Genomic DNA, 19454 nt, shown 5'->3' with positions numbered 1-19454 from the left:
ATGTCCTCCTATGCCATCTCAACACCAGTCTGGCTGCTGCATGCTGGACCATCTGTAATTGGGGTAAGGTGTGTTTCTTGTACACACGCCACATCTATGCCATGTCTGTCAAAGTATGCAAAGACTTTCCGTGTCTTCTGCAGGTTTTGCAGCCCGTGAACATTCCACGTTACGAACGTTAACTTTTGGGTGGTCGCGTCAATGTCGGCCATGCCCATCCCTCACTATACTTGGTGACCATTTCCACTGCAAGCTCCAGGTGTGAAGCAAAGACTGTATGTACATTGTCTCAGTGTTGACCAGTATTTTTTTACCCTTACCATAACCCACCCCTCCCACTCCGCCAGTCCCCCGTAGCGGAGCCAACCCCCAATTGACATAACATCAATAAAAGAATACAATAAAAACAAGCATTTGCAATGCAATAGGTCTCGTATTAGGAAAGTTTGAGCTATTGGTCTTGTAAATGACACATTTTTTATTTAGGTTTTGTTTTTGAAAATAGCTAAATTAATAGCTTTGTCATTTACATTGCCAATAGTTATAACTTTCGCAAATGTGACACCTATAGCATTTGTAATGCAATATGTGTTGTATTTACGTGACTTGCATGTATTGATATTACAAATAACAATGGTTTTTAATTGTTTTAAATAATTAATACTTAAATAAAAGTTATTGTAATTTATAATGGCAATAGTTTAAACATTTATAAATAACATATGTGAAGATTATGTTCAGTGTATTTTATGGTGACGAAAATCCAAGAACATATGTCAAATATTGAGTTTGCAAAAACAACAGGTGATGGACCGAATGTGGATCAATGTCACACATTCAACCCAGTCAAAAGATCTGGGTCCTAATCCATCGTTAAATATGTCAAATATTAACATCTTTTTGTTACATTTGTAATATAGCTTGATACATTGAGATAACATATTTGAACCAGTTGTTGTTGAATGGTTGCACAGATTGATGCTGTGGTGGAGCTCAGTGATGTTGTAGTGCCACTGAGTGATGCTGTGGTGGTGCTGAGTGATGCTGTATGCTATGCTATGTTTTGTTTTGATATCCTGTGTTTTGTGTTATGCTATGCTATGCTATGCTGTTTTGTTATGCTATGCTATGTTTTATTATGCTATGCTATGCTATGTTTTGCTATGCTATGTTATGCTATGCTATGTTTTGTTATGCTATGCTGTTTTGTTATGCTATGCTATGTTTTGTTATGCTATGCTATATTTTGCTATGCTATGCTATGTTATGCTATGCTATGTTTTGTTATGCTATGCTTTGTTATGCTATGCTATGTTTTGCTCTGCTATGCTATGTTATGCTATGCTATGTTTTGTTGTGTTTTATTATGCTATGCTGTGTTTTGCTATGCTATGCTTTGTTATGCTATGCCAGAGTTCTTCAAACTGTGGGGCGCGCCCCCCTAGGGGGGCGCGACACCATCCTTGGGGGGGCGCGAACTCCTCTCTAATTTCACAACTACTCTCTAATTTCACCTTTGTTCTCTGTGGCAAGTCAAGGGAGGAGGGAGGGGAAATCGACGAGGCACGAAGTGCCCATTCTTTTATTATGTTTACCCTCCCAGGAGGGGGTCATTCATTCAGCTTCAGCAAGGAGGCAGGAAGTCACCTCTACTAAACCGAAAACTGCCTTTCGAGGACATTTAATTTAGGAAAAGAGGTCTGTGATGGTTTCTGATGATATTCACAGAAGCCATGGTGACGTGGGAGGCGCTGCTTTAGGTGACTGAGCCCAAATGCAAATTATGGTTCGTGAAAAAATGGAACAGCGCCAATTGCAAACAGGAAGCTGACACGGAGCCCGGCCCCCCTTTGAAATTAAGTGAATCCATACCAAGAGCACAAAATCGTAAAGAACAAAATCATCCAGAAATTGGGCAAAGTCACAACATTCAGACCATGAAACAGTACATATTGTTGCAGCCTCATTTTGACACATTTATAGCAATTGATTTGTGGCACTTGCCAATGGTCCCTTAACCCACATTCCTGATGGTCTGTCCCCAGAGGTGAAATACAGAAGCCTCATTAACATACAAATGGTCTTTTAAAGACCTGTGAAGTGCTTGGGTGCGGGTGTGTGTGTGTGTGTGTGCCCTGAAGCTGTATCAGCCCGGGCACAGACAGGCAGGATGAGATGAAGAGGGTGATAGAGGGAGGAAGAGGGAGGGAGACAGAGGGAAGAAGGAACAAGCATTTGCAATGCAATAGGTCTCGCATTAGCAAAGTTTGAAGTTGTTGGTATTTTAAATGGCATTGTTTTTTATCTATTTGTTTTTAAAAGCGTCGGTGGTGCATTATTTATTATAGTTTTACGTAGCACTATGTTCTAACGTTGCATTAGGGGCGAATTAACACATTCCGTGCTGCTTGACTCCCGCACAATAGGAGCATCAGCTGAGAGGCCACTATTTGAATGGGCACAATAACAAAGCTGTATTTAACTGCCTTGAGGACACCTCTATTTGGAGGGTTGCGGCTAAGTACTGTAACAATTCCCGCATCTCCATGATAGCCATTTTCCTGACAGTGGGAGGACGGTGCGCAGCCGGCCCTGCTAGGGTTAAAACTCACACTCTGCAGCCTGCGAGGACGTTTCTCCAGCAGATGTGTGAACCCACTCAGTTACCTCCTACCACCATCATGCACTCTGGCAGAAGTTACGAGGGGTCAGCTGGGCTATAGCGCACACAAATCATGATGACCTTGAGGCGCTTTCAGGCAAAGTCCCATCTTAAAAGAGTGAGAAATGCTAGTCAAGGGTCCATGATAGTGCAACAAGGTGTACATCTGACTGTTGAGGCAAGCTAGTCCAGATGCATTAGGGGCGAATTTACACATTCCGTGCTGCTTGACTCCCGCAGAATAGGAGCATCAGCTGAGAGGCCACCATTTGAATGGGCACAATAACAAAGCTGTATTTAACTGCCTTGAGGACACCTCTATTTGGAGGGTTGCAGCTAAGTACTGTAACAATTCCCACGTCTCAATGATAGATGTACTTTTTAGTGTACTTTTGATAAATATACAAATATATTTTTAAAAACATTAAGGAAGCTAACAAGAATGCGTTCTTAAATTATAATATTAAAAGTACCTTACCTTATATTTACGTACTAAATATAGCAAGGCTTTCAGCTTTCCAATTCACCGAAGTGTCTCCGTTGGAACAAATGTTTGCAAATGCTTGCTTGTGTATGCTTAAGTAGAGGAGCGGGAAAGGGAGGCAGACAGAGGGAGAGCGAGGGAGGGAAAGGGAGGGAGAGGGATGGAGGGAAATGGAGGCAGCAGAGGGAGAGCGAGGGAGGGAGGGAAAGGGAGGGAGAGGGAGGGAGAGAAAGGGAAGCAGACAGAGGGAGAGCGAGCGAGGGAGGGAAGGAAAGGTGGGAGGGAATGGGAGGCAGACAGTGAGAGCGAGGGGGGTGGGAAAGGGCAGAGGGAGAGGGAGGCAGACAGAGGGAGAGCGAGGGAGGGAGGGAAAGGGAGACACAGAGAGGGAGACAGAGAAAGGGAGACAGAAAGAGGGAGACAAAGAGAGGAAGAGGGAGGGAGACAGAGGGAGACAAAGAGAGAGAGAGGGAGGGAAACAGGGAAACAGACAGAGGGAGACAAAGAGAGGGAGAGGGAGGGAGACCGAGAAAGGGAGACAGACAGAGGGAGACAAGGAGAGGGAGGGAGACAGAGAAAGGGAGAGGGAGACAGAGAAAGGGAGAGAGAGGGAGACAGAGGGTGACAGAGGGAGGGAGGGGGAGGGCGACAGTGTGAGGAGGGCGACAGAGTGAGGAGGGTAGGAGGGAGAGGGAGACAGAGAGGGATAGGGAAGGAGAGAGAGGGAGACACAGACAGAGAGAGAGAGACAGAGAGAGAGAGGGAGTGAGACAGTCAGAGTGAGTGAGACAGGGAGGGAGTGAGAGGGAGTGAGACAGTCTGAGTGAGACAGAGGGAGAGAGGGAGGGAGATGGAGAGAGAGAGAGTGAGAGAGAGATGTGTGTATGCCTGGTCTGGTGGCTCAGTGGACGAAGACGTCTGCTGCAGGGACCTCTGTTCAACCTCAATTTTTTTTGTTTTCTCTAGCCCTCCCCCCTCCCCCTCTTACCCTGCCCCCACCGGTGCTGCCCTCGGACACAAACCACACTGTAAATTTGGCCCCCGAGAGAAAGTTTGTGACTGCCCATGGTTTAACACGTTTGAAACCCTACTCTGCCCTCAATAACATTCTGAGTTACTTCAAGTGTCTTGGAATGCACCTTGCATTCAGACAACTCGCTTCTCATTCTCAAAAATCCATCCACAGATTGAGCGTCTGTGACGAAAAACAGGCCCACCCATAACATTTATGTTGGTGGTGTTATCAATCAATGTCATGTGTAAAACAAAGCATCCTAGTAAAAACAATTTGCGCACATTTTATCTAGGAAAATGGTGGTTTGAGCTATGTAATAATCTGTCATTTCAGCACCCCCACTCACAAACCTGCACTTAACTAAACACTCTTATTATGTTGGACATTATATGCTGGATATGGCCCCGGGTTTGGCGCGGTGGTAAATTATGTAGTGTACCAGATTCCAGAAATTTCTGTCAGGTTTTGGGGGGGAGGGGGGGGGCCAACAGTTGAAAAAAGTGAGCTGGGGGGGCTCAACCTACAAAAGTTTGAAGACCTTTGTGCTATGCTATGTTTTGTTGTGTTGGTATGCTATGCTGTGTTTTGCTATGCTATTATGTTTTGTTCTGTTTTGTTCAGCCATGCTATGTTTTGTTTTGTTAAGCGATGCTGTTTTGTTGTGTTTTGTTATGCTATGTTTTGTTATGCTATGCTATGTTTTGTTTTGTTATGCTATGCTATGTTTAGTTTTGCTATCCTATGCTTTGTTTTGTTATGCTATGCTATGTTTTGTTGTGTTTTGTTATGCTATCCTATGTTTTGTTGTGTTTTGCTAGGCTATGCTTTGTTATGCTATGCTATGTTTTGTAAAGGTAGAGCGCGTGCATATGTGTAAGTAGAAGGAAAGAGCGTGGGACAGAGGGACAAGCAGGGCGAGTTAAGTATATGAGAATAAGTGGCAGGACAGAGTGGGGGAGCAAACGGAAAAGCACGGTTATTTAAGAAAATGAGGATAAGTATTAGGACAGAGTGCATGGCAGATGCATGATGAAGTAGAATTTTGAGGAAAATTGTTAGGAAGGAGTGCGTGGGCAGAATGAGAGGAACGGTGAGTTAAAATTATAAGAAAAATTGTTAGGAGAGAGTGCATGGCCAGAGGGAGGGGCACGGTGAGTTAAAATTATGAGGACAATTGTTAGGAGAGAGTGTGAGGAAGAGGCAACAGAATACGTGAGTGTTGTGAGGTAGGGCAACAAAAGCAAAGTTAATACTATGTGGCAGATAATAAAACACGAGGGATTTAATAAAGATAAAGAGGAAAGGAGCAACTTGGTGCAAAGAAAGTTAAAGCGTGTGCATATGATTAAGTGGCAGGAGAGAGTGCGGGAGAGAGTGAAAGGCAGGGCTAGGGGATAATATAAGGATAGGTGGCAGGACAGAGTGTGGGATACAGGAAGAGGCATCGGGTGGCAAAAATATAAGGATAAGTGGTAGAACAGAGTGCAGGACAAAGGGAACAAAATACGGATTATTGTGTGTTATGGCAAGAAAAGCGAAAAAAGGAAAGTTAATACCATGCTGTACATAATAAAGCACGAGGAATTTATGAAACATAAAAAGGGAGTAAGCAAACAGTGTAAGCAAAGGTAGAGCATGTGCATATGTTTAGGTGGCAGGAGACGTACTACACATTTGTACTGTTTCAAGCTCCTACATACAACCGTTTTTTACTTTAATAAAAATAATGCAAATTAATGGCTCCCTGGCTGCTGTTACAATGAAAGCTTTTGCATGGAGATAGTTGAGCCAGTATGTTGTTGCTAAGTATTTGATACTTTTGTGTGGTTAAGTAGTGTGGCGGTTTGGAGCGTGTGAGGAAGTTGAGAAAGAGAAAGAGGTGGCTTGCCCTACTCGGGTAATACACTTGTACTGCAGCGGTGTAAGCCGTGTCTGTTCTGTGTATCTGTAGAGCTTGTGGTAGTCACAAGCACCAAACATACCGTATCAGTTCCACATCTTCACGGTGCCAGCGCCTAGAGGCGCATGTCGGGAGCACTGGGCGCTATATAGGTATCAAATACACTCATTCAGTGCCAAGAGGCGGCTGGGGGTGGCACGGGCGCTATACAAGCACCAAACATACCTTAGCAGTTCCATATCTTCATGGCGCCAGCGCTTAGAGGCGCATGTCGGCAGCACCGGGCCCTACATAGGTACCAAATACACTGATTCAGTGCCAAGAGGCGGCTGTCGTTGACTCTGTGCGCTAAATGGGCGCCAGATGCACCAACTTGTACCATATCTGTGTATGGCTCCAACTGTACCACAACACAACTGCAGTGTCCAACCCATCACCAAGAGACGGCTGCCGGTGGCTCTAGGCGCTATAGCATTCTGTTATACAGCGCGTACTACTGTGCTTCGAGAGATACCGAGGGCTATATGCACATTCGTTTTTTGCCCGCACGCCTGCGGGTGCAGGGCAGTAGCATCACGTAACCGTAGGCGCTCCTGTGCAAGAGACGATGCACTGCTTGCACAGCACTAATCTCAACCCCCACCTCAGCTGCACGTTAGTGTGCGTAAATGCACACGTCTGTTCGCACACCACAAAACTGAAAACACACTATTTGCATAGCACTTTCATCACAACAAAACAAATAGTAGTGGAGAAAAGACGCTGTATGCGGACCGTGGCACCTAATGCTATTCTGCACAATGGCCAACCTGTTAGAAGATTTCTGTTAGATTGAAAGCAGTTAAATGTAAAAGGGTGGCGGAAATGAGCCTTGTGTCTTGTCTAATGACATTTTCTGTATGTGCGCCGAGGCAGTGGGCAGAGAAGGATGTAAGCGCAAGTGTCCCATTGCATTTTATTCCTTTAAATGCAGTTAAGTTTGAAGATGAGCACTCTGGTGTTTATAACTGTGGTTGTAGCTAAATTGAAAAAAACGTTATTACCCTATAGCCGGAGGAGTACACACTGCAGTCACTGCTTGTACAGTCCACTGCTGCGTTACATATACTGTGCCTTTGCTCAAAGTGAAAGCGACTGCGCGTATCCCAACAAGAATTTTGACAACACTGTCCCTCCTTGCAGGCGATAACATTACAGCCCTGTTTGTACTCTAATCCAAAAGTTCCCTGCAGGCGATAATTATGGCTTTGGTGGAGGCTTTTGTTGTATTAAAAGCAGCTGTAACATGAGGGGGTGGTGGGAATAAAAACAAAGGAACTAGAATGGAGAACTGGAGAGTGTTTAGGTTTTTTTTTAATTGAGAGTTTAAGGTGAAATAGTGGTTTGAAGGAAGAGAAAGGTACAGGAGACAGAAGGATGTTATAGAAAGTGCTTTAAGTTGTGTGGAAATAAATGAGATATTGGAAGGAAGCGTATGAGGAACAAATCACGGCCTGGAGGAAAAGAGTAGTGGGGGAGATGTGTTGTGGCTGCCTGCTGTTCATATGGCGTCGGTGGTCTGGTTCCTGTGAAGCCTTGTGACAACAACTTGTTAAATTATGTTGATAGGAGCGCCGGAGGCCGAGATCACATTTGTGATAAAGTAAGGCATCAGGTGAACTGAAGTTTATTTCAAGGGGGGTGGGGTGGTTGGGGGGGAATGTGCTGCGTATGCCTGCAGGAACTGTAAACAAGTGGGCTCTCAGAAGGCTATTTCAAAGGCAGGATGCTTAGTATATTTATATTCCTAATTGTTTATTTATAACGTTTAAAATAGAAAAGGAAGCAAAACAAACGTGTTTACAATGTTTGTAGATTTTAAGCGTTCCGGCGGATCCTGACAAAATTTAAGCTTGCTGCACGTGTTAATATTACATCCTTAATTGAAGTAAAACAACAGTTTTGCACAGCACATTGCAAATAGGCACCAAACTGGTTTAAAACGAGTGTTGCTCGTAAGTTGGCGAGCAGCGGCGAGCCTGCAGGCCTGTTCTCGCAGTTTGAGTAATTCAGCCAACGCGCTTATGCACGCTTAGATCCTGCAGGGGCGAACAAACCGTCGCAGGCAGGCAGTAGCCCATGTCTGTGAAAAGAAGGGCTCTGAAACTCTGCATCTGTTTCTTGGAATCTCATTTCGGTGCCATGTGTAACATGATGACGCGGTGGCGTGAGAGATTCCAAGTGTTATTTCAGCTCCTCGATCATGAGAATTTCTGAATAGTGTTCAAATTCCAGAGCATCATGCTGGCTTTTCTCTACTTTGCAGCATGTACACATTCAATTAAGCCCTGGCAGGCGGCCAGCGCAGCAGTGTCTCCTTTATATATTGGATCAGATTCCCTGGCGGCCGTGAAGTGTGAAGCAGTGGGCGGGGAATCTGATGCCTTTGAAGCTCTCGCTGCCTTTGATAATGGAATGTGAGTCACGCAAGGCAGGCGCTGGAGAGGGAGGGGGTGGGCTGCCTGCAACTCGAGCGACCATATGGAGAGGAAGGGGGGTGGACGGCCTGCTGGGAGAAGCTTGTGTGAGGGAGACTGGGCTGCCTTTGATGATCGAATGTGAGCTTGTGCACAAGGAGCTTGTGGTCACGTGATTCACGTGAACTGTTGGAAATCCTCATCGTGAAGTCAGCTTTGTGGTTTGACTGTAATAGGTCTCTCTACGAGACCTAAAAACTCCTCAAACATTTGAACTGGTGTGGTGCACACAGAAGGGCGAGAACAGCCAGCCCATTTCTTGTGGACTATTTCCACATGGGCGGACGCCCTGTAAAGTTATGCATCAAGAAACTCAACATGGCAATATTAATTTTTACACATTAACACCAATAAGGATCATACCAATATTATGGTTGTATCATAAAGATATCAAAAAACCAAACATATTTTTCTCATATTTCACAATACAATATTGTAGGGGGGCACTCATGTGACCCAGGCGTTTAACCTATCTGTATCTGATACATAGCAGTCCCGATCCTCGATCAATGTCTATCAACAGGCGTAACTTCCCAAAGGCCACCTGGAAAAAACTGTACATATTCGGGTCGACTGCTTCATTGCCCAGAAGGGACTGATCCAGTGTCTTATGGTAATTTCTCCCAGCAATCAGGTAGAGGCAGCTCGTTCCGATCAACTTCAATTTGGCTGGTAATGTCGTCCATTGATTCAGTCAATGTTCAGGCTATTCGACATCCGATGTGGTACATTGTTCTTCCTGATCCCCTTGTTGTCCTTTCTTTGGAGAAATTTCAGCACACCTTTTGGCTCATTATAATTCTTTGACTTTCCATTGTCCGTCACCTTAAGCCTAGCAGGGTTGAGCCTGGCATATGGAATATTCAACTCTCTCGGTTTCTGTTTGGTTGGGCCGAACTTCTTCTTTGCCTCCTGGACAGACAAAGTGAAGTCAGGATACAGTGTTATGTCCATACCATCGTGATACAGTTTCCCCAATTCTCTGGCCTTCCGAAGTGCTGCATCGCGATCCCTGTAGTTTAGTATCCGTGCTATAATCGGTCGTGGTCTCGAGCCAGTTGGGGTTTTGGTGCCAAGGATCTGTGTGCTCTCTCAACAATGAATATTTCGGAGAACGTTTCTCGTCCTAGCATGGAGATGAGCAATTATTCTTGGGTAAGTATCAGGGACCCCCTGTTAAGGATCAACTCCTGGGTCAGGGAAACAATAATTTTTTGAAAAGGTATACACCCAGGCAGACTTTAGCTACAAGGAACTGGCTAATTCGCAACACATCTTATGAACAACATATGATAGACACACAAATAGTAAAAAACAAGTAGTACAACAGACTGTTATGATATCAAAAATATATTTTTAATCTCGATTTCTTTTAAAAAAAATTATATAAAAAAGGTTTAGTAAATATCACTGTGTATATATGATATATATAGTCAAGAAATTGATACATTGATTATGAATGGCAATTCCATGATACATTGTTAAAACAGAAAAGAAAACAATTAAAAGTTAGTTTCAGAATTATTTCTCCAAATTTTGTTAGACTTGGGCTGTGTCAACGCGTTTCGACAAATCTTTTGTCTTCATCAGGACTTTAGAATATGCAGCCACTTTTTTCTAGGTAGAATAAAACAGGTTTTAGATAAATGTATGGTCAACACTTTCTAGGTTACATTCAGCAACTTTTGTTTTGACTAACCGAAGGTGACCAACAATTCACAACAATTTATATCAGTCCATTGACAATTTTTATATTTAATAAAAACATGTTATGCGTTAGCTCAAAAAGCAACGTCAAATAGAATTCATTTTCTTAGCCAGGCTTGTGTATTGCATATGAATGATAGTACAGAATCGTAGAGACCACAGAGTGCATTCGTTTTGGATACCTATAGTCTAGCAGAGCCAGATAAATAAACATTTTCTTAAAAATAGGAAAGGAAAAGGTACCTTCCCATTTATATGGGTTACGTAACATTTAAAGGCTTATTCTTATTAGACAAGTTTAGACATCATTAGGGAGTTTATCAAACTAATTCCTTATCTAATCATTAATATATTAAAAAGTATCTGCTGATTCTAACAACCATTCTTTAGTGGGCTATTTTAGTGACTGCTAGCTATGTATATATCCATGTCATCCCTCGGTTCCTCAACTCTAAAAGAGTGGGGACAGCCAAACCGCAATATACATTTACCATGGTTTGTTGCAGCTATTCAGTGTGATACCTAATCCCTATTTACTTTCAGGGTCATTCTTACCATTTTCTTATTATCTCGAATAATATCTTACCTACAAAAAGAAATTGGTAGTGACCTTCCACTGTAATCTTTTTTGGAAGACTGCACAAAAATGATGTTGGGAGTGAGGCACCTTCTCTATATTAGATGTGAGCGGTATGTGATATCTGTTTAATAGAAAAGACAAAACATATTGGTATTTCAGTTTCTTACTACACATTTGATATTGGATGCAAAACGGGTTATCAACTCTGACCCCTATTGTTTACTCATAGGAGGTTTTACCTGAGAAAGCAGTGTTCACTGCGTACTTCTCACTTCTACCTCCGTTTCCTTCTTGACAATCTTCAATCCAAAATATGGCCAAGGGTCGATTTCTTTAGCCGTCGGCAAAAGAACGGTCCACTTAATCGTTTTCAAGTGGTACGTTCCTATATAAATAAATTATAAAATAGATTCAAATCTACTTGTACTTATACTGATGTTATTTAATCATCTTCAGGCAGTATTTAAAGTTGCTGGTTTTTATTATTTCATAATTTACCTCATCTAGTAAACACAGTTGTCCCAAACCAAATGGTGCGTGATGAAAACCCGGGATCTGTGAGGAGCCGCGGTCTTTAAGGGCGTTTTTCAATTCTAACCGCTCCCTGCGTTTTACGATTAACGGTGGTGAGAATTAGGAGTGCTAATGATATTGTAAACCAAAAACCATCCTGAAAATAAAAAGAACAACAATCATTCGGTGTTTGTCCCTTAAACTAGGTCAAAGGTCAACTCGGTTTGTTATAGAATTTTGTCCGAGTCCCTTAGCGTTTGTTTACCTTTTGGATTCAATTCGATTCGAAGACTGAAGACGGAAGCGTTTTTGTATCTTTTCGCTTCCCAGGGGCTTATTTCAGTGCGGTACCTTCATATGGATATCGATTGCGTTAATCAAAGTGCCCGTTTTGGTGCAGCATTGACCGGAAATCTGGGGGAGATATAAGGAGAATACTGTCCTTGGTGACTAATTTAGAGTTAATAGTTATCTAGTTCCTATGCTGGAGCTTCACCGATACGGCTTCCAGTCAAAAACCGACAGAGTAGTCTGCAGCGAGTCAAGCAGACATAGCGCAGAGTTTGTTAGGCTCTTACCGTTTTCTGGATAGCAGAATGCAGTGCGTCTCCTTCCGTCAGGGTTTCAAGTGAAAAAATGGAAGATCACAGAAAGTCCTTCTTCCATTACTTTATATATACTTCCAATGAAGGAGGCGGGGTTAGTTTTTAAAAGGATATCACCTATTTTGCAATATTACCTAATCCAAAGAGGAGGCGGGACTAAAATTTTTAAAGAGATATTACCTAATTATATGTCCAGTGATTAAATATTCAGACTCATGGCATGAGGAGTGCATTTATTAATGGCAGATTATATATTTATATTATTGCGTTCTCCCAGGGTAGATCTTGATTCAGACCCTGTTCAAAAGTCCCAAGGGTGAAGATCCAAAAGACCTCACGTTTCTTTCGTATTTCATTACCACCTTGGTTCTCTTGTACATGAATTTTCTCTAGGATGCGCCATCTTATGTCCTCCGGTTTATGTTTGTACTCTGAAAAATGATTCACAAGTGGGGCTGTTAATCGTTTTGTTTTAATTGCTGACCTTGATCATATGCCCCTGCAATTTGGGCTATGTCGGGGAAACGTCACGCATGATCAAAACAAGACTTACAGAACATAGGTCAGCAATTAAAACAAAACGATTTACTTCAAACAAACCATATATTTAATATATGAACGAATAAGGACCAGAGAAAATGAAGTTAAAATCAACCTAATATAGTTCTAGAGGTAACATAAATTGGCCTACAAAGAAACTATGTATACATCTATTCTGTGAGTTGGTGAAGAAAAACGATCTGACACAACAGAGGACTGTTCTTTCAAATCAACAAATGAATAAAGAAATAGATGTTACAGTCGACGTTTCGGTCTGTGTTGGCAATTAGACCGTCAGACCATCTTCAGGACGTAGGGTTGATTGTAAAACCAAATGGTATCCTTGTGTAATTTCTTTTTAAGGAACCACAGAAAATGAACTTGTACGCCGTCCAGTTAAAAAAATATCTTCGGATTAGCGAGGGCACGATGCGTTAAATCACTCATAAATCGGCACCTTAAAACGTCAAATTAATCGAATCCTAGACGCTAGAGATCTCCCTACATTATCCAGATTCCTCAGATAGTTTTCCTTTACCAACTCACAGAATAGATGTATACATAGTTTCTTTGTAGGCCAATTAATGCTACCTCTAGAACTATGTTAGGTTGATTCTGACTTCATTTTCGTTCATATATTAAATATATGTTTTGTTTGAAGTAAAGTGCCCCGTGTGGTACATTGTATCATCTAATATGACTTGGGCGGTTGGACTGCAATTAAATGGCCGGCTCGGCCAGGGAACTGCCATTACCTGGCAGTGGTGCACTAGTTAGGGGCTATATAACATGCAGGTGGTGCCGCTGTGGCACCGCCATGCATATTCCAAGTTTCAGGACCGCCAGCAGCTTCATGGAGGTCTTCCCTTGTTGAAAAAGCCGGAGGTGCTGAAACAAAGGGGGCCCTGTGTGCATGCAACCAGGTTCCAGCACAGCATGGACTTTAAAGTCCATGTCATGCAGGAACCCTGTGTGGTGTTAGCATTGCGGTGCCTCTTTCAAAGGCATCACTGTCCTTGAAAGATGCACCGCAGGGGGGACTGCCACACCTCCCGCAAACCACAAAATTGGTCGTAATCTGGTAGACGGCTGCGACCTTAGGTGGAGTGGTGATGTGACAGTTAGCACTACTGCGCCACCTCTCTGCCAAAAGCCGTAATTAGGACCTTAGTGCAATAGGCAGAAATGCAATGCAATCCCATGGAAGGAAAACAGTGATATGCATTAATAGATAAGTACACAACTTACTCTTCCAGTCTTCGGGGGTTTAGACCAACACTTGGCAAGGTTCAGTTTAAGGTAGGTACTGCACCACCAGCGGCACTGAGGCAGCTGGGTGCAGAGGTAACTGGGCCAAATGTTTGTTAATCTAGACTGGGAGCACCCACAAGCGGTGCGGTTTGCAGGTACGTACCCAAGGTTTCGGAGCACAGGCCCCAGGTGTTAAGGCAAGCAAAGGGGAGGGTCACAAGGCAGCACCAAAACTACACCATCAGCGGCACTGGATCGGCCTAGTGCAGGGTGTATATCAACACCGGGCACCCAATGCGAACAAATAGAGAATCTTGGTCGCACAAGGAGCTTGCAGGCTCGGACTAGGAGTCTGGATGAAGTTGACCACTGGCAGGACAGGTAAGTTGGGATGCAGGAGAAGGTCTGAGCACCATCGGCTGGGTTCGAAAAGGTCAGCTGGGATGATGATGCAGGGTTGTCTTTTGGTGTTGGATTTTCTTTACTGGAGCCAGTTGAGGTCAGGGCAACCCTTCGTGTAGAGGCTGCAGATGACTTTGTGGGGTCTGGAAGAGGTATACCATCGATGGAGTCGAGGTCTGGATCTCTGTGGAGACTTCACTGGACAAGCCAGCCACTCCAACTCGGGCTGTGGGCGTCCGGTGCAGAGTGGGCAGAAGTTGCGGACCCGCCTGGATCCGGAGTCCTTGAAGTTAAAGTTTTCTGGACAGGTTCCGCTGTCCTCGGGAGAACTTTTTTGTTGAAGAGTGGCAGTCTTACTTGGGTTCTTGGTAGTCGCTAACCACAGGACAGGCATTGTATTATTCGCAGCCTCTTCAAGCTGGAGACAGTCCAGTAGGGCTTCAAGTTTTGCTGTGCTGCGTCTTCTTTGTCCATCTTCCTTATAGGTTGCAGGACCGAGGTTCAAGGGGGCCCTGAATACTGAATTTAGGGGCTTTACTGGTAAAGGCAGGAAGTAGCCAATGGGCTACTTAACTTTTAGGGTGCCTACACCCTTAGTATGTCCCGTCTCTTTGGGGGAGGGGGCATTCCCTAATCCTATTGGTGAGAATCCTTTCATTCAAGATGGAGGAATTCCTAAGGAAGGGGTCACCTGGGTCCATGGTAGAGGGGTAACACAACTCTCCTGATTACTAATTTTCCTGCTGAGCTTGCTGCTTAAAGTGGGGCTTGGTCGAGGGAGCTGGCATCTCCGCTAACTGGACAGGCCCTGGTCAGCGTAACAAAGGGCAGGAATTCTATGAGGCTCACCGCCCTGAATGCTGTTCCTGCTTGGGGTTATGTGTAAGTCACCTCCAGTCCAAGCAGGCTTTGCTCCTGACCCATGAGGGCACATGGGCGCCCACCTCAGTGGGTCAGAGATATGTCTGTGTGTGGCAGGCTGGTGCAGACCAGTCGGCTGGGCACGAGGGAGTTGGGCTTTTTTCCCATGGGGTATCTATAAGATGCCTTCTGAGTGCATTTTGCAATAAATCAAGCACTGGCATCCGTGTTGGTTTTATTGGGCTGAGAAGTTTGATACCAAACTTCTTAAGATTCAGTAAAGCCATCATGGAGCTGTAGAGTTTGTAATGACAAACTCACAGCCCATGTACTCAATATGCCTTCACTACACTTACAATGTTTAAGAATGGACTTAGACACTGTAGGGGCATATTGCTCATGCAGCAAAGCCCTCACCTCTGGGCAGCCATCGGGCTGTAGGGCCGGCGAGAGGGGTGACTTACCTATGCCACAGGCAGTGTTGTAAACACAAGGGAAGATGTACGGAGTGCTGAAACTTTTCAGACACTCACCCCCACTCACAGATCTATGTTCATTTTTTAGCTCACTTCGCCAGCTCAGTTCCGACCCAGCCATATGCAAATCAGTCTCGACCCTGTTCCCCGTGGGAACAGTCCAGCCCGAACTGCCAAGCCAGGTCTTCACTGGACCGAAAACAAGCATCCTGGGACCAGTTTCAGGGTAACACCCCTCATCAGTTAGGCTAGCTTGAATCCAGTGGAAAACTTTCCTATTCCCTCGCAATTAATTACTATTTCCTCCCTTGCCCTGTTTGGATCTACCTGTGTTCTTTCCTCTGAGCTCTTATTGCAGTTTTCAGCACGAGGACACTCTGTTTTGAGTAACCAGGCGCTTTACAAATGGTTTCTATTCTATTCTATTCTAAAAGTGAGCATGGGACCCACGTCTGGGCATACCCTGCGAACCTGGGGCGACCAAAGCAAACACAGGTGGCTTTTAGGTTTTGTCTACACCAAAACACACAGTCTGGAAATGGCAGTGTGTATGTGTTTAGAGAGGGTTCTCTGAGGGTGGCAGAATACATGCTGCAACCCTTAGAGACCCTTTCTGGTCACAAGGCCCTTGGTATCTCTGGTACCTTTTACAAGAGACTTACAGTGGGTCAGAGGTGTGCCAATTGTGGAAAAAAAAGTGACAGTTTGGGGAAAGAACACAGGCATTGGGAATCTTATTGGCAGGGTCCCAGTGCACATTCAGACAAAGTGCGTCACATATCAGGCAAAAAGTAAAGTGAAACCATCTGGAAAGGGGCACCTGCCCACACCCCACCCATCCCAAACGAAAGACGATGATGAAAACCTTTCCCAAGAGAGTCTTCCTTTTGTAAGTGTAAGAATCTGGAAAGCCCATCTGTGTTGGCATGGGCAGTCCCAGGTCCGTGTTCTACTTTAAAGTCGGTTCCCTGTAGGGAGATGGACCACCTCAAATGTATTGGGTTCTCATTTATCATTTGCAGAAGCATCTTAGTGGTCTATGGTCAGTTTGAATGAGGAAGTGATACCAAACAGGTATGGTCTCAACTTCTTAAGGGACCAAACCACAGCAAAGGCCTCTCTCTCAATGCCACTCCAACGCTGTTCCATGGGGAGTAACCCCTGCTAATAAAAGCACCATGCTGGTCTTGACCATCATCGTTGGTTTGGGATAGGACTTCTATCCCTAGCTCAGAGGCATCAGTTTGCACAGTGAACTGCTTAGAGTAGTCTGGATCTTTAAAAATGAATACTGAGCACATTGTCTCCTTCATGGTGTCAAAAGCCTTTTGGCAACTAACTGTCCTGTTTACTTCCTTGGGCATCGTCTTGGAGGTAGGTTTTATGAGGGTTGTCACAGTGGATCCATACCCCTTCACAAACCTCTTGCTGTAATACCCAGTCAAGCCAAGGAATGTCCTGACTTGGGTCTGGGTTGTTGGAGCTTCCCAGTACAGAATTGTCTGGATTTTTGGTTGTAAGGGTCACCTATAAAGTGGCCCAAGTATACAAGAGTGCCCTGCCCTATCCCTATCTGGCATTTGGATTCCTTGATAGTTAGGCTTGCAAATTGCAGGATCTGTAACACCTCCCCCAGGTGGACCAGGTGATCCTGCCAGGAGAAGCTAAAAATAGCAATATCACCAAGATATTCTGCACTAAAGGCCTTAAACCCAGCAAGAACTTAAATCACCAACCTTTGAAAGGTGGCAGGGGCATTCTATAAGCCAACAGGCATAACAGTAAACTGAGAATACCCCTCTGGTATGGAGAATGTTGTCTTTTCGTTGGCTCCTGGGGCCATGCCAATCTGTCAGTACCCTGCAGTTAAGTCAAAGGTACTGAGAAATTTGGCGGCACCCAATTTGTCTATCAGCCCATCACCCCTGTGTATAGGGTGAGTATCTGTCTTTATGACAGCTGTGAGACTTCTGTCCTCCACACAAAACCCCATTTATCTCTTTCCATCCTGTATGTGAGGCTTGGGGACTAAGACTAATCGGCTGGCCCAGGGACTCTCAGAGGGTTCAGTATGTCAGGCGACGTCTTCCTCAGGGTCTGTCGTGAAGTTATAAGGGCCCACCTCTCGATACCTCCAATTCCGAATGTAATTATTACACAGAATCTTGGAGTGATCAAGCGAGGGGAAAAGGGAATTGGGAAGGGAACTGCGGGGAAGGAGATCTGAAAGGGAAAAGTTAGTGACAAAATATTCTGCAATTCTAAATTGACTTTGACCTTTGTATCAAGACTGAGGGTATTCCAAACACTAGCCTTTACAACAACTCTCTAAGCATCCGATAAGCTTCTTGCACAGTTATTTTCAAGAACCAGACTCTTTATTCATTATACTGCTAATTTTCTATTTCCTTGTGAATTGCGACAGATTCTCCATCAAATAAATAACATCACACTTCAGTAAATAAACTCCTTTACCAAAGTTTTGGAAGGTAACCTAAATAACTATCACATAAACATCATCTGCAAAAAATAACCACTAGGCCACATCGCCTGAATTTACAAGGAAAGGATTGCGCCTAGACAAAGTGCAATAGAAACAGAAATTACGTGGTTACAGATAAGTTTAGCGCTCCCCTGAAATGCCTTCAACAACCCTTGCCAGCAATGGATTGCAATTCTCGCATCTGAAGAATAAAGCATGGAAAGATTCACATATTTCTGTGTTTGAAATTATCTAAAATGAATTTGCAACTTTAATTATCACTTTAGAAACAATAAAGCTTCTTTTAAAACAGCTTACGCAAAAAACTAGGATCTCTTATTCCCTACCTGTAGAGTACGACCTACTCTACTACTTTGAGGACCAAGACAGCTTCCTGGAATCTCCAAAACGGTTCTTCAGCACTGGAACGCTGGAAACTGAGCAAGCTGAGGAACTGCCACGCCCCCTACTACGAGCACCGAAAGCCTCCGGTGAAATCCCAATGCGAGGCGCTGGATCTGCAGGAAACAGGAAAGGGAGCAGAGAGAGAACACAGCCACTCCCTAGGAATCGTCCAGAATAGTGAGCGCTGAAGACAGGGCGTGGTCGCGTAAGTCAGCGTGCCTCCGGAGCTCACGCATGCGACCCGACAACCAAAGCTCACGCATTAGGCGTAACATGCCAAACCTCACGCATTAAGCGTGACATGCCAAATCTCACGCATTAGGCGGAACAGCAGCAAACAACAGCTAAAGATGAAACATACATGCTGGCCTAAAGCACAACAACCACCAACGCCCTCCCAAGGAAGACTGATGCATTTTCCCACATGGAGAACCCCGAATGCTGAGTGGGGCGGGCCCTAGACCACAAGCCACCCTAGCTCTGACAGTACTCCCCCCTCCCAAGAGTGGTCTAGGGCCCGGCTTTAGAGGGTGAAGGAGGTGGAAGCGGCGCAGCAAGCGAGGGGCATGGACATTATCAGCTGGCTCCCAGGAGTCATTTTCAGCACCATACCCCTTCCAAGAAACAAGATACCACAACTTTGAGCCCCGACGTTTAGAATCCAAGATGTTCTGCACTTCATATTCCCAACTACCATGAACCAAAACTGGTGCTGGACGAGGGGCCAGGGTCTGATCAGCAGGTTTAAGAAGGGAAGTATGAAACACTGGATGAATGCGTAGAGACTTGGGTAACAACAGTTTGAATGTCACAGGGTTCACCTGACGTAGAACTGGGTAAGGACCAATGAACTTAGGATGAAACATACTCTTGTGTTTAAAGTTCAAGTTCTTTGTCGACAGCCAAACTTTGTCCCCAGGGGCGTACTCTGGACCAGAACGATGTTTTTTATCATACTGCTCTTTATATTTCTGCTTGCTCTGTAACAAGCGACCTTGAATACGTCGATGGATATTTTGCATAAGCTGCACAGAGTCTCTAACTGCTGGCACACC

This window comes from Lissotriton vulgaris, chromosome 1_2, assembly GCF_964263255.1.
Source record: "Lissotriton vulgaris chromosome 1_2, aLisVul1.2, whole genome shotgun sequence".
Taxonomy (NCBI): Eukaryota; Metazoa; Chordata; class Amphibia; order Caudata; family Salamandridae; genus Lissotriton; species Lissotriton vulgaris.
The sequence above is the reverse complement of the archived record's forward strand: the minus strand, read 5'-3'. Positions refer to the sequence as shown.